The sequence below is a fragment of the Rhodamnia argentea genome, chromosome 8 (genome assembly GCF_020921035.1).
Source record: "Rhodamnia argentea isolate NSW1041297 chromosome 8, ASM2092103v1, whole genome shotgun sequence".
NCBI classification, from domain to species: domain Eukaryota; kingdom Viridiplantae; phylum Streptophyta; class Magnoliopsida; order Myrtales; family Myrtaceae; genus Rhodamnia; species Rhodamnia argentea.
In genome coordinates, this window is record NC_063157.1 from 15,376,082 (window position 1) to 15,391,751 (window position 15,670).

Consider the following 15,670-nt stretch of genomic DNA (forward strand, 5'->3'; position numbering starts at 1 on the left):
ACCGAGCTAGCGCGAACGAATCCTTGAGTTGATACGAAGCCGTTGAACTTGATTGCAGGTCTTGATTCGGCTTGGATTGATCTCGCGAAGAACTTGCAGACCGAGCTCAAACCTTCGATCGCTCGGGCGAGAAGGTGAGCTCTCTTTCCTTCTCTCTCTCTCTCTATTTCTATTCTGTTGTGAGAAGAACCGAATGAGCCCCCACTGGGATCGAGAACCTTCTTGGCTATTTATACCCAATCTTTGAAAAAATGCGCGCGCGGGAGCTTGAGTCGGCGAGGTGATTCACGTGTGGTCACTTGACTTAAGGCCGCCGAACGGTGACGGAATCGTTAGGATTCCGTCCAACGTCCGTCAGGTCTTTGGTTGAGCTCAAACGAGCACTAATTGCTCACAAATTCTAAAAGGTTGACTTTCGGTGTGGCGGAGCTTTGATCGGCAATGCCACCGTCCTCCGGCGACGATTGACGGTGCCACCGGCGGCGAGCGACGGAGCCTGACCCGAGCTACCAAACCCCCATATTTATTGGCTCAATTGGTGTCGAATTGGACGTCGATTTGGTCATTGAAACTCAACGTTCAAACCTGCAAAATGCACAAATCCGTGAGGAAGATGACACTATTCCCGATCGGTTCGACCGGTCCGACCGGAGGTCGGACCGGTTCGAACCGGTTCGGATGTGAATTTCATGCAATTTTCAAAATTAAACAAAATCGATCGGGAATTTTTGCAATTAAAGTTCAAAATTGAACTTAGGGGCCTGAATTCTGTATAAAAATGTGATTTTTCCCAAAAGTTCATGTCAATTTGCACAAAAACCCCAAAATTTTCTATTTGTCCAAATTAGGAAAATGTTCAATTGGATATCAATTTGACCAAATTGGACTACGAGACCTATGCCAATTGATTTGAAATGTATGAAAACATAGGGGAACGGTCCAATTTTACCATGATAGTCCCTCAATTAAAAGTAATTTCAAAATTGGCCAATTGAGGGGCTAAATTGCAAACATTTTGGGGATTTTGTGCAATCTGTGCAATTCGCGCAATTTAGGGTGCAATTGTTCAAATTGAAGTTCAAAGGGATTGCAATTGAATGTCTAGACCTAAAATGTGCAAAAATTGCAAATAAAAAGACTCAATTGGTATTTTTTATGCAAATTCAACCTTAGGCATTGTGAAGAAACACCTAAAATTGAACTTAATTTTCAATTTTTCTTGAGGTCAATATTAAAAGGGAATTAAAAGAAAAATATTAGACCCTTTTGTGTATTTTTGAGACCTCGAAAGGTATTTTTTATGATTTTTCAAAGATTTTTCCTATTTTTCGAAAATATAAAAAAAATGCGAAAAATATGAAAAATTATTTTTTGTTCCAAATTGGTTCCTTATGCTTGGCCAAGGCTTCCAATGTTGATTTTTTAATTTTTGATTTTTTGTAAATTTTTGGTAAATTTTGGAAAATAAAACTAAAGGAAAACTGACTAAAAATTTAGGTGTCAACAACTCCATGTTGATTATCTTACAAACTCGGGGAGAGTGGAAGACGAAGGATCCCAAGCTTATCCCTTATCATAAATACCTCGAAGAGCCGATCCAACACTTTGAAGAGATCACTTTTGAATATTTGCCAAGAACTCGGAATCACTTCGCAGATGCTCGGGCCACTTTATCGCCCATGTTACAAGTGCAAGATGGCCTTGAAATAGAGCCATTAAGGATTGACATCTTGGAGCAACCTACATACTGCATGGTCATTGAAGAAGAACTGGATGAAGAACCGTGGTATCATGACATCAAGAATTAGCTATTGAAGGGCGAATTCCCGCAGGACAATCAACCGGAAGATAAGAAATACATAAGTAAGATGGCATCTAAATTCTTCCTCGGCGGACGGATCTTATACAAGAGATCTTTTGATTCGGTCCCGCTGAGGTGCGTGAACTCGAAAGAAGCAAATCTCATTATGAAAGAGATTCATGAAGGGGAATGCGGACCGCATATGAATGGCCACCTCCTCACTAAGAAGATCATGAGACTCGGGTATTATTGGATGACTATCGAGTCGGATTGCAACCAGCAAGTTAGATCCCGTCATCAATGCCAAGTGTACGGCGACAAGATAAATGCGCCGCCAACCGAGCTACATCAAATGTCAGAACCATGGCCATTCTGCATGTGGGGAATTGATATGATTGGCCCTATCAACCCGAAGGCCTCCAACGGACATCGTTTCATTCTGGTTGCTATTGATTATTTCACCAAATGGATTGAAGCCAGCTCATATGGCAATGTTAATGCGAATAGCGTGGCTAAATTCATCAAGAGAGATATTATTTCAAGATATGGAGTTCCAAGAGCCATCATCACTAACAATGGCTCCAATCTGAACAACAAGGTAGTCGATCACCTATTGGAACAATTTAAGGTACGACACCTTAATTCTTCACCTTACCGCCCACAAATGAATGGAGCCGTGGAAGCGGCGAACAAGAACATCAAGAAGATATTAGCTAAAACCGCTGAGAAATATCGAGATTGGCATGAGAGATTGCCATATGCTCTCATGGCCTACCGAACTTCGATTCGTACTTCAACCGGGGCAACTCCCTACTCTTTGGTATACGGTATGGAAGCAGTCCTACCCGTAGAGGTGGAAATCCCCTCTTTAAGGATTCTGTCTCGGGTAGAGCTCACGGAAGATGAGTGGAGCCGACGGAGACACGAACAATTAAATTTGATTGATGAAAAAAGATTGAAGGCCATCTGCCATGGTCAAAGCTATCAGAAGAAAGTAGCCAAAGCTTTTAACAAGAAGGTCAAGCCCAGAAATTTTGAAACAGGGATGCTAGTTGTGAAGAAAATGCTCCCAAATGCCCAACATCCAGGAGGAAAATTTATGCCAAATTATGAAGGCCCCTACGTGATTCGGAAGGTCTTATCCTGGGGAGCTCTTATACTTGTAAACATAGATGGAGAAGAATTAGCGAGTCCAGTAAATGCGCACGCCGTGAAGAGATATTATCCTTGAAATAAAATTTAGCTTCGGAGCGATTGATGAGCGGATCCGAGTCACATAAAGATTTTGCATTCGCATGACATTCGCATACATGCATTTACATACGTTTGTATTTTGTAGGTGGACTGGGAATCATGAAGAACTTTGCAGAGCAATTGATCAAAATAGGGAAGTTATCTGTTATTTCGGATCACAGATTTTGAATATCTTTAATCGATGGTTTCCTTTTGTTTTTACAGAAACTGGAGCCAACGTCCGAAGAAGACAGGAGGAAGTCGCCGGGATTTGAAATTTTGAATATCTTCAGCTAATTGATTCCTTTTCTTTTTACAGGAAACGGGAGTCGTTGTCCGAAGTAGATGAGAAGAAATCACTTCAGGATTTGAAATTTTGAACATCTTTATCTGATTGATTCCTTTTATTTCTACAGGAAACGTGAGTTAACATCTGGAGGAGATGAGAAGAAATCGCTTCGGAACTTAAAATTTTGAATATCTTGAACCGATTGATTCCTTTTGTTTCTACGAGAAACAGGAGTTAACATCCGGAGGAGATGAGAAGAAGTTGCTTCGGAACTTAAAATTTTGAATATCTTGAACCGACTTGTTTCCTTTTGTTTTTATTGGAAACGGGAGTCGACATCCGGAGGAGATGAGAAGAAATCACTTCGGGATTTAAAATTTTGAACATCGTTAATCGATTGTTTCCTTTTGTTTTTACAGGAAACAAGAATCAACGTCCGAAGTAGATGAGAAGAAATCATTTCGGGATTTGAAATTTTGAACATCTTTATCTGATTGTTTCCTTTTATTTTTACAGGGGATAAAAGTCAATATTTGAAGAAGACAGGTTTGAGGTTCTCCTCCTTCACAAAGTATTTTCATACACTGTCATGCTTAAAAATTTAAAAATTTTGGATTCGTGAAGCTACAAGGCCCTTTCAAAGAGACATTCACTACAAGTTTCAGAAACATCTTTTGAATATATCTTTTGATGAGAACGTTTTGTAAATGATGAATTTTGATGAAGACGCCCTGAGTTTCCATAAGAAGAGCATGTTTTGAAAGCTTTTCAAGAGAATGATCCTTTAGGTGAAAAGAGGCAAACATTATCCTCAAACACGTCCCCGATACACTTGAGTGATGAGTGAGAGTGACAGAGCGTAAAAACTTAACCTCGGGACGTAGGGGTCATTCGCGGTGATTACATGGATTGAAATGATGAAAGACATTTCCATCTCAAAATTATCCATACACATTTATATCCTTTGATAACCAATCTGAGCCAAAAAGGGAGAATTTTATGAATACAACCCTGTCAAGAACCACCCCACACCGGGGCATATTTGGAGGTTCATTGGATGATTCTTTGGAGAAAAAGATCAAGTAAGACTTTATTGTGCTAACCCGCATCAATCTTTTTGTGATAGCTTCAAGTGATTTCGACGAGAGACTTGGAACACCTCAAAGTGAAGAAAAGCATTTCATTTCTATATCCCCAAACACTTACCCTTTGAAAAGCCAATTTGAGCCTTTGAATATTCATTTCTAAACCCTTGTTGGTGATCACCTCCCCACGCTGGGGCAAAACAAAGGAATAACCAGCAATGAGTCAAAAAGCATGATCGGAAAAATTTTGATGCTGATCTCCGAAAGAGCTAGTCAATGCAAAAATGATGAGAAATGAAAGGGCTAGAAAAAGCAAAGTGCCTGGTAAAAGCAAGGCCAAAGCCCATGAAAAGAACACCCCGAAAAGGGGAAAATCCTGAAGAAAAATCATCTAGATGAAAAGATGAAAATCCTCAAAGTCAATTGAAGAAAGAATGATCATGAATCTATTACAAAAGCAAATGAATGCTGGAAAAATATCAAGGTGATCGCCAAAGTTCACCCCTCTTTCTGAAAATATGGCCGTTCTTAAAGAGCCCACCTTAAGCCAAAATACAACCCGTCACCAAAACTTTTCCGATCTAAGAGGTGTTTTGTGTCGATGTAAGAAATCATACAGGAAGTTACCGCTTAAAGAGGTAAGTACAATCCTGTCTTATCATGACTTCAGGGTTCTTGACTTGTAGACCCGAAGAAGCTATTGTTGATCAAAATTCATTTCTAAACCTTAAATTGAATATCCTTTGATAAGCCTTTGACCTGGCCCGAATTACGGTCCCTTTTAAAATGCCTTCTCTGATTAGTCAGATTGTATGCATCTCGAATGATCCCGAAACCTCAAGGTTAGGTTTTCCGTGAGCAGATTTGAATTTTAAGAAAAGCCTTCCCAAACGGTAAGAAGCCCTCTTGGATGAAGGAAAACCCTTTTGAAGAACTTTTAAAACAACCCTTTTTGTAGAACACTCGGGATGTGTCATTTAAAATCCATCCTCAATGAAAATTTGAACTTGTGATTGGATACATTTCCTTCGCAAATACACTTTGAAAATTTGTCTAGGAATTCTTAAGTTCCTCCCAGAGCTTAAAGTTGTCATACTAATGATGTTTGATTAAACTTTCTGCGGGTTCCCCGGTGATCCCAAATCCTCGGAAAAGTTACATTTTAAAGATTTGACTAACTTGGATTTTCTGCGAGTCTTCCGGCATCCCCGTGTCCTCCGATCCGCTTTTTAGAAAATTTGAAATAGGGTTTGAGCTTCTGTAGGTACACTAGTCAACCTAGGTCCTCGGATGGCACCCTCTCAGACGGTGAGTAGTTGGAGAGACGAAAGCCGATCCGCTTTTTAGAAAATTTGAAATAGGGTTTGAGCTTCCGTAGGTACACTAGTCAACCTAGGTCCTCAGATAGCACCCTCTCAGACGGTGAGTAGCTGGAGAGACGAAAGCCGATTTGCTTTTTAGAAAATTTGAAATTGGGTTTGAGCTTCTGTAGGTACACTAGTCAACCTAGGTCCTCGGATGGCACCCTCTCGGACGGTGAGTAGCTGGAGAGACAAAAGCCGATCTGCTTTTTAGAAAATTTGAAATTGGGTTTGAGCTTCTGTAGGTACACTAGTCAACCTAGGTCCTCGGATGGCACCCTCTCGGACGGTGAGTAGCTGGAGAGACGAAAGCCGATCTGCTTTTTAGAAAATTTGAAATAGGGTTTGAGCTCTGTAGGTACACTAGGTCAACCTAGGTCCTCAGATGGCACCCTCTCGGACGGTGAGTAGCTGGATAGACGAAAGCCGATCTGCTTTGTTAGATGGTGAGTCCCCGCATGGAGGATAGCCAATCTCTTTTAAACAGGTGAAACCCCTTTGTTACAAGGGTGAACCTCCCCTTTCAGATGGTGAGTAGCTGCATAGACGAAAGCCGATCTGCGTTTTAGATGGTGAGTCCCCGCATGGAGGATAGCCAATCTCTTTTAAACAGGTGAAACCCCTTTGTTACAAGGGTGAACCTCCCCTTCGGGACGGTGAGTAGCTGCATAGACGAAAGCCAATCTGCGTTTTAGATGGTGAGTCCCCGCATGGAGGATAGCCAATCTCTTTTAAACAGGTGAAACCCCTTTGTTACAAGGGTGAACCTTCCCTTTCGGACGGTGAGTAGCTGCATAGACGAAAGCCGATCTGCGTTTTAGATGGTGAGTCCCCGCATGGAGGATAGCCAATCTCTTTTAAACAGGTGAAAACCCTTTGTTACAAGGGTGAACCTCCCCTTCCGGACGGTGAGTAGCTGCATAGACGAAAGCCGATCTGCCCCTTTTTTTAAATGATGAATCCCCGGTGGATAGTCAAACCATTTTAAATAGGTGAAACCCCTTTGTTAGAAGGGTGAACCTCCCTTCTAAGTCTTCAAATCACCACTCGACACCGGACGGACGCCGACCATCTCGAAATCTCGCCATTCATTCGAAGGTAATTCCATACACCGAATCTTTCAACCTCGGATCGACAAATCTCAAACCATAGACAAGTGAGCTACGGGTATGTCTCTCTCTTCTTATCTCTCTTTCATATAAATGAGCATGAATCGAAACAATTCCCCACGAAGTTAGAACTTTAACTACAGAGGTGAGGCAATTGAATGTCAAGACTTATTTTCTTTAGATTTTTCCCAGCAGAGTCGATTAGGGATTCAGGTGTCACATTGTCTTTGAAAGCAACCTCTAACCGAGATTACTTTCAAAGAGGGGCAACTGTTGACACCTGACTTTTAATCAGTTTTCCTTTAGTTTTATTTTCCAAAATTTACCAAAAATTCACAAAAAAAAATCAAAAAATTAAAAATCAACATTGGAAGCCTTGGCCAAGCATAAGGAACCAATTTGGAACAAAAAATAATTTTTCATATTTTTCACTTTTTTTTAATATTTTCGGAAAATAAGAAAATACTTCAAAATTCATAAAAAATACTTTTCGAGGTCACAAAAATACACAAAAATGTTCAATATTTTTCTTTTAATTCCCTTTTAATATTGACCTCAAGAAAAATAAAAAATTGAGTTCAATCTTAGGTGTTTCTTCACAATGCCTAAGGTTGAATTTGCATAAAAAATACAAATTGAGTCATTTTATTTGCAATTTTTGCACATTTGGAGTCTAAACATTCAATTGCAGTCCCTTTGAACTTCAATTTGACCAATTGCACCTTCAATTGCGCGGATTGCACGAATTGCACAAAATTTCCAAAGAATCTTGCAATTTAGTCCCTCAACTTGCCAATTTTTGAAATTACTTTTAATTGAGGGACTATCATGGCAAAATTGGACCGTACCCCTAGGTTTTCATACATTCTAAATTGATTGGAATGGGTCTCATGGTCCCATTTGGTCAAATTGACACTCAATTGAACTTTTCCCCAATTTGGGCAAATTGAAAATTTTGGGGTTTTTGTGCAAATTGATAGAAAATTTTGGGTAAAATTGCATTTCTAGATAATATCCAGCCCCCTAAGTGCAATTTTGAAATTTAATTGCAAAAATTCCCATTAAATTTCGACTAATTTTGAAAATTGCACGTCCGAACCGGTTCGGACCGGTCGATCGATGTCGGACCGGTCGAACCGGTCCCGAATAGTGCTTCTTCTTCCTCACGCGAGCACTTCATTCCGCAGGTTCAACAGCGGACTTTGACAATCAAATTGGATGCCCATTCGTGCCTAATCGAGCCAATTTTCCTAGGGGTTTTGATCTTCGGACTAAGGTGCGTCGATGGCCGTTGATGGCATGGCCGATCGTCGCCGGAGGAGCTCCGGCGGGCCAGTCAAAATCTCGGTGGCGCAAAAAGTCAACGTTTCCAATTCAGTATGCAAATTGTGCTCGTTTAAGGCTCAACGGAGACTTGACGGCTTTGGACGGATTGTCAACTAACTCCGTCGCCGTCCGGTGACCTAAAATCACGTGAATGGCACGTGAATCACCTTGCCGACTCAAGCTCCCGCGCGCGCATTTTTTGAAACCGAGTATAAAAGCTTGGAGGAAGATTCGCGAAGGGAGAGGTTCATTTTGTGCTCGCTCACGAACGTAATAGAGAGAGAAAGAGAGAGAAGTAGAGAGAGAGACTCTCGCGTGAAGCTTTTGCCGGAGCTCCAAGCTTGGATTGCAAGTTGCTTGGCCGGCCACCACAGACCAAATCGAGGCATCGGACCACCGCTGGAAGTTTCCTTGGACTTCTAGAAAGCGATCGCCACCAATCTCGCTGCCGGAGACCGCCCGAAACGGCAAGGTGAGCTCTCGATCTCTTCATCGCTCGATCATGGCACCTCATTATCCCGAGCATGATTATTGAAATTAATGTGTGCCTTTTACCTTGAGAACCTCACTAACCACGATCGCACCTTCTTTCTGCATCGATTTCGCCCGAGTAACCCGAATCGAGCTTCCAACATATCGCGGTCTAGCTGAACTTCGGCCCGACAAATCCGGCAACTCCGGGCTCAATCGGAGCCCGAGGTGAGTATTTCTACTTTGATTTGTACATGCTTGAAGCTTAGATTTGATTGTTATGATCTGGTTTGTGTGTTTGAACTTGGCGATGCCGTGATTGTGCGAGTTCGATTTGTGATGATTCTGTCCATGAAATCATGTGATTTTGAGATATGATAGTCTAGAGGTTGTTTGGAATGGATCACCGTTGTTTTGAAACTTTTCCGGCGAGATCTCACCGTTGGATCTCGCCGGAGAGTTTCTGGCCGTCCATTGAGTGTCGTCGCTGCGGGGAAGACGAAGCCGACCCGGCGCGGTCAACGGGTCGGCGGCCTACGTGTCATCGTTTGATAGGTCCGGGGCGTCGGCGACTCGGCTCGGCCGTTAGCGCGAGCGAGCCGAGTCGGCTCCGATCCGACGGTCCCGATTAATAGATAGGTTTGATTCTGGACCGTCGGATCTACATTTTCGTATTTTAGGATATTAGGTTATTAGATATAAAATAGAAAATGGTCGAAACGGTGCCGTTTAAGCCATAGAGGGGGCGACGTCGTTTAGAAGCCGAAGTAAATGCGTCGTCGTTTTTGGGTTTTGAAGGAATGAACGGTCCGGATCGAGTCTTAGATTAAATCGTAGCCGTTCGTCTGTATAGTTGCACGGCGCCGTTTAGAATAAAAGCCAAAAGTGTCGTCGTTTTATGAGAAGAAGGAGTGAACGCCTCGGATTGAGCCATGGATTAGATCTCGGCCGTCTGTTTGAAGAGTGATATGGCGTCGTTTAGTTTAGTAGGCTTCGACGGTTGAGATGAAATCTTGAGACTTAATCTTGACCGTTCATTTGAAATAGAGATACGGTGTCGTTTCTTTGTAGAGGGCCGAGACGTCGCCGTTTTGCTTGGTCGAGGATCGACGGTTGAGATCAATTCCAGAGTTGATCTCGACCGTCCATTCATTTTCTTTATATTCAAATATTAGAAAATAGTATTAGAAAATCAAAAATAATTAGATAAATACATATACGGTGTCGTTTGTACGTAGAGCAGGTCCGCGGGCGGTCGGACCGGGTTGACCGGCCGTTGACCGGTTTGACCCGGTCCGGTTTATTAATAAAAAAAATAATAAAAAAATAAAAAGAAATTTCCAAAAATTCAAAAAAATTGCAAAAATACTTAGAAAATTCAGAAAAATTCCCAGATTTTCATAAAAAATTTCTAAAAATTTCTAGATCGATTCGGGACTCATAAAGTCCGGTTCGAAAATTTTGAGACTTCGAGGGTCGATCTATGTCGATCCGGAAAATTCCCGACATTTTTGAAAAATAGATAAAAAATTCAAAAAATTAGAAAAATTAGAAAAATTCCATAAAATCACAAAAAATGGGAAATGGCCACATTCAACTGGCCCGACCCCAATTTTGTGATTTTTGGGTCCCGAACTCCCAAAAATGACCATTCTACCCTTCCGGGCCTTCCGCCCCAAATTTTCACAAAATCATCCCGAAACCCGAATTTGATTTTTGTGTGGACCGATAGGGCCATTTTAGACATACCGAGCCTTGATTGATTGATTTGATTGATTGCGATTATATTGATTGCGCATTTAATTTTCATGATCGTGATTGTTAGGAATAGTAAAAATCTCATCTGCATGAATACTTAGAATTGTTAGAGCTTACCTCATCCGATATCGCATCCGCATGAAATCGTAGGTTAGAAAAACACTCGACATCGGTAACCGAAAGGACGTCAATTCGAATCTTGGCGTAACCAAGTCCCCGGACCCAAAAATCTCCGGTTTTCGCGGAACCGAACGGTTTCTCCCGACCGCTCGGTAAGGTTTTCCGATCGTACTTTCCAATAAATCGATCGGTGGCGACTCCAAATTGCATGTACACCTCGCACATGCCACCCGACCACACAAGGTCAATTTCGATATTTGATAAATTTTACCCGACATCGCGATTCGAGTAATGGGTCTTGGGAGGGACCCGCGATCCCATAATACAAATATAAAAAGGGGGATCGGCTCGTTAACCCTACACAATCCCGGAAAAGGAAAAATTTCCGGAGGGTCGCGACACACCTCGATCTAAGTTGGTTGAGATATGGAGTAATAAGGAGAGATGACTTTTGGATGAATGGGTAGCGAGACCTTAGGCATTCGCTAGAGTTTAGCACGATATGCATGACATGTGAATTGGCGCTTGTGATTTGTACACTTGCTTGTTATTGCTGGATGTGAATAAGGGTAACAAAGCTTCGTACTTGGCAATTGGTAATGTTTGTCTGATGACTTTTGTTGAGTGGCTTGCTGTGGTAATCGTACTAAGTTGCAGATTTGTCCGGACTTGAGGTACGAATGTGAAACCTTGAATGTGGTACTCCTGGTTGTTTGTGGTGAATTGACTATCCCGACTATGAATGCTGTTGTGGTAGTAGCTTATGATCGCTAGACTTGAGTAGATAACTTAGGTCTCTGATTCCTGGATGGAGTTATATGGGTCGGGTATAGTGAGTCTAGCGAGGATGAGCAACAAGAATAGGGGTACTAGAGGAGGGTCAAGCTCAAGGCCGCAAGTGATGGAAGACCCGAGAGTGGATGGGGTCTTGAGAGCGCTAGAGGAGATTGGGAACCCGATAGGTAGACAAGCCCAAGAGCGAGCCACCACTATCGCCCAAGCTATTAAGGCTGCCGCTACTACCGCAAACGTGGCTAATGGAAATGGAAACGGCAATGGGGGTAATCATGGTGTTAATGGAAACGAGAATCGCCCCATGAGTCGGTTGGTAGAACAGTTCCTAAAGCTTAAGCCAGCTAAGTTTGACGGTAAGGGGGGACCCCGAGGTCGCCCCTCGATGGATAGAAGGACTTGAGAAAGCCTTTGAGGTCCTACGATGCACGGAGGCGGAAAAGGTGACCTTGGCTATGTACCGGCTAGAGGGTATCGCCAATCATTGGTGGAAGGCCACCAAAGAAAGAGTCTTCCCTAAAGGCACGATACTGCATCGGATCGCCTTCTCTTAAGTATTCAATGGGAAGTACTTCTCTGAGACCGCACAGTAGCGGAAGTTGGTAGAGTTTCAACAGCTGCGTTAGAACCACCCGACGATTGACCAATATGAGGCGGAGTTTTCAAGACTGTCGAAGTATACTCCACGGATGGTTGAGAATCCCTTGGATAGGGCACGGAGATTCCGAGATGGATTGAGGCAAGAACTCCGTGATCGCCTAATACTGCTGAACTTGAGGGACTACGATGAACTTTATAAACGAGGACAAATGGTCGAGAAAGACATGAAGGAAAGAGCAGCCGCTTTCGGATCGCGTTTGCCCTTGTAAGAGATAACCACCAATTCGGCAAGAGGCCAATGGCAAACAATCGGCGCTTCGTTCCCCAGTTAGAAGGAATATTGGGAAACCGAATCATCAATCCAACCGGAATCGCGCCGGGTGTGGAAGGAGGCACGGTAATGGACCTTGCCCGAGTAGGACGGGTCCGTACTTTAAGTGTGGTCAATCGGGCCATCGGATGAGGACTTGCCCAAGTGAAACTCCAGGACCTCGGTTTCAAGCACCGAGATCTCAAGGGGGAGCCACCCCGCAGGATAACATGAGCAAGCTGCCAGCTCAAGGAAGAGTATATTTTGTGGCGCGCAAAGAGGCGAAGAATGAGCCATGCGTGGTCACGGGTATGGTTACTTTATGCGAGCATGCTGCCTATGTATTGTTTGACCTTGGAACATCGCATTCTTTTGTGTATGTACGGTTTGCTGAATTGACTAGAATGAAATCGGAATCGCTAGGTATAGTATTACATGTTACCACCCCTTTAAAGGATAAGGTATTGGTTTCGCTAGGATGTTCGGATTGTGAGATAGTAGTTGGTAGTAGGAAGGAAAGAATAGATTTGGCAGTTTTGACCATGTATGACTTTGATGTTATAATCATGATGGATTGGTTGGGTAGAAAAGGGGCCGTTATGGATTGTGGAAGCAGAGTGGTCGGGTTCCATTCGACCGATCACCCTAGATTCGAGTTTATAGGGAGTCGAGGAGGAACCTCAATTCCTTTGATATTGTTACTGGAAGTGACAAAGCTACTGGACGAAGGATGCCAAGCTTACCTGGCCGCCGTGGTTGATCCAACACTTGAGGAACTAAAGTTGGAAAATATAGGTGTAGTGCGTGAGTTCCCTAATGTCTTTCCCTAGGAATTACCGGGACTACCATCTGAGAGAGAAATAGAGTTCGTAATCGAACTAGCCCCTAGGACGGAGCCAATCTCAAAGACACCTTATAAGATGTCCCCGTCGGAGTTGAAGGAATTAAATGTTCAGATGCAAGAACTATTGGACAAGGGGTTCATTCGTCCAAGCGTGTCGCCGTGGGGAGCGACAGTGTTGTTTGTGAGGAAAAAGGACGGGTCTTTGCGGTTGTGCATTGACTATAGGCGATTGAATCAAGTCACTGTCAAGAACAAGTACCCGTTACCAAAGATAGACGACTTGTTTGACCAGCTGCAAGGAGCGTCTGTGATCTCCAAGATAGACCTAAGGACGGGTTATCATCAGCCGAGGATTAAGAAGGAGGACATACCGAAGTCGGCTTTTCGAACGAGATATAGACACTACGAGTTTACGGTTATGCCGTTTGGATTGACTAATGCCCCCGCTGCCTTCATGGATTTAATGCATCGAGTATTCAAGGAATTTCTGGATCGGTTCGTTATCGTATTCATAGACGATATACTAATATACTCAAGGAGCTCCGAGGAATATGAGCAACACTTAAGAATAGTTCTACGGACCCTAAGAGAGCACTCGCTTTACGCTAAGTTTAGTAAGTGCGAATTTTGGTTGAACAGAATAGCATTCCTTGAACATGTGATCTCCGGAAATGGAATTTCAGTAGATCCTGTGAAGATCGAAGCAGTTACGAATTGGCCGAGACCGGCATCAATTACGGAGATTAGAAGTTTTCTTGGACCGGCTAGGTATTACGGAAGGTTCATGGAGAAGTTCTCCTCGATAACTACTCCGTTGACAAGATTGACAAAGAAGGACACTCGGTTCGAATGGATGGATAAGTGTGAAAGGAGCTTTTAAGAGCTTAAGCATAGGTTGATAACCGCGCCGGTGCTAACGATACCGTCGGGACCTGGAGGGTTTGAGATTTATAGTGATGCATCGCTAAAAGGATTAGGGTGCGTTTTGATGCAACATGGAGGAGTTGTTGCTTACGCATCGCGACGGTTAAGGCCTCATGAAATGAACTACCCGACGCACAATTTGGAGTTGGCCGCAATCATATTCGCATTGAAGATCCGGAGGCATTACTTATGTGGAGAGAAGTTTCAGATCTATACGGACCACCAAAGCTTGAAATACTTATTTTTCCAAAAGGAATTGAACATGAGGTAACGTCAATGGATAGAGTTGCTAAAGGACTACGATTGCGACATCTTATATCACCTCGGGAAATCAAACAAGGTTGCGGATGCACTTAGTCAGAAATCAAGCATCGCGCATTTAATGGTTAAAGGATGGTCTCTATTGGAAGGACTGAGGGATTCAGAGTTCAAGTTTGAGGTCCGTCATCTTTCCAGCATGATGGCTACCTCGTGGATTGAGCACGAAATTCAGGAGAGGATTAAGGTATTACAATCTACGGACCTTGATATCCTAAAATCCTAGACATGGATGCAGCGAAGAGGAAACCTAAATTTCAAGTATCCGATAAGGGGATTTTGAAATTTCGTGGACGGTTGTGCGTACCAAGTGATGAAGAGCTAAGGGAAAGGATCTTGTCAAAAGCTCATCGAAATAATTATAGCATTCCTCCGAGTAGTAGAAGGTGTATCAGAACCTACATCAACATTATTGGTGGAATGGAATGAAAGTAGATGTGGCGAAGCATGTAGCTAAGTGCTTGATGTGTCGACAAATGAAGGCTCAACATTGTAAGCCTAGCAAAATGTTACAACCCTTAGAGATTCCCGAATGGAAGTGGGAACACATCACGATGGACTTCGTGATGGGGTTACCGAGAAGTCAAAGAGGTCACAACACGATTTGGGTAATCGTTGACGGATTGACTAAGTCCGCACATTTTATGGCGGTGCGAAAGGATTTCGCCATGGACAGGTACGCTGAGTTCTACATGAGACACGTAGTTCGTCTCTACGGAGTATCGGTACAATTATGTCCAATAGGGATCCGAAGTTCACGGTGACCTTTTGGAAAAGTCTTTAGGGAGCTATGGGAACAAAACTGCAGTATAGCTTACCACCCTCGGATCGACGGACAATCGAAAAGGACGATTTAGACACTCGAGGATATGTTGTGAGCGTGTATTATAGATTTTAAAGAAGGTTGGGAAGAGCGGTTACACCTGGTCGAATTTGCCTACAACAGTTACTAGCAAAGTATCAGAATGGCACCATTTGAGGCGTTGTATGGCAGAGCTTGCGGAATGCCGATATGTTGGGATGAGGTTGGTGAAAGAAGTATCACGGGGCCAGAATTAGTGGAACAATCGGTTGAGGAAGTGAAAGTGATCGGGGAAAGGCTGAAAAATAGCTCAGAGTCGCCATAATAGTTATGCGGATAAGCGTCAAAGACCTTTGGAATTTCAAGTAGGAGATCATGTTTTTCTTAAGGTGTCGCTAATGCGAGGATTATCGCAGTTTGGGAAGAAAGAAAAGCTAAGTCCGAGGTACGTAGGCCCTTTTGAGATTCTAGAACGAATTGGAACTTTAGCCTACCGCCTCGCCGTGCCGCCAAGTTTGTCGTAGGTA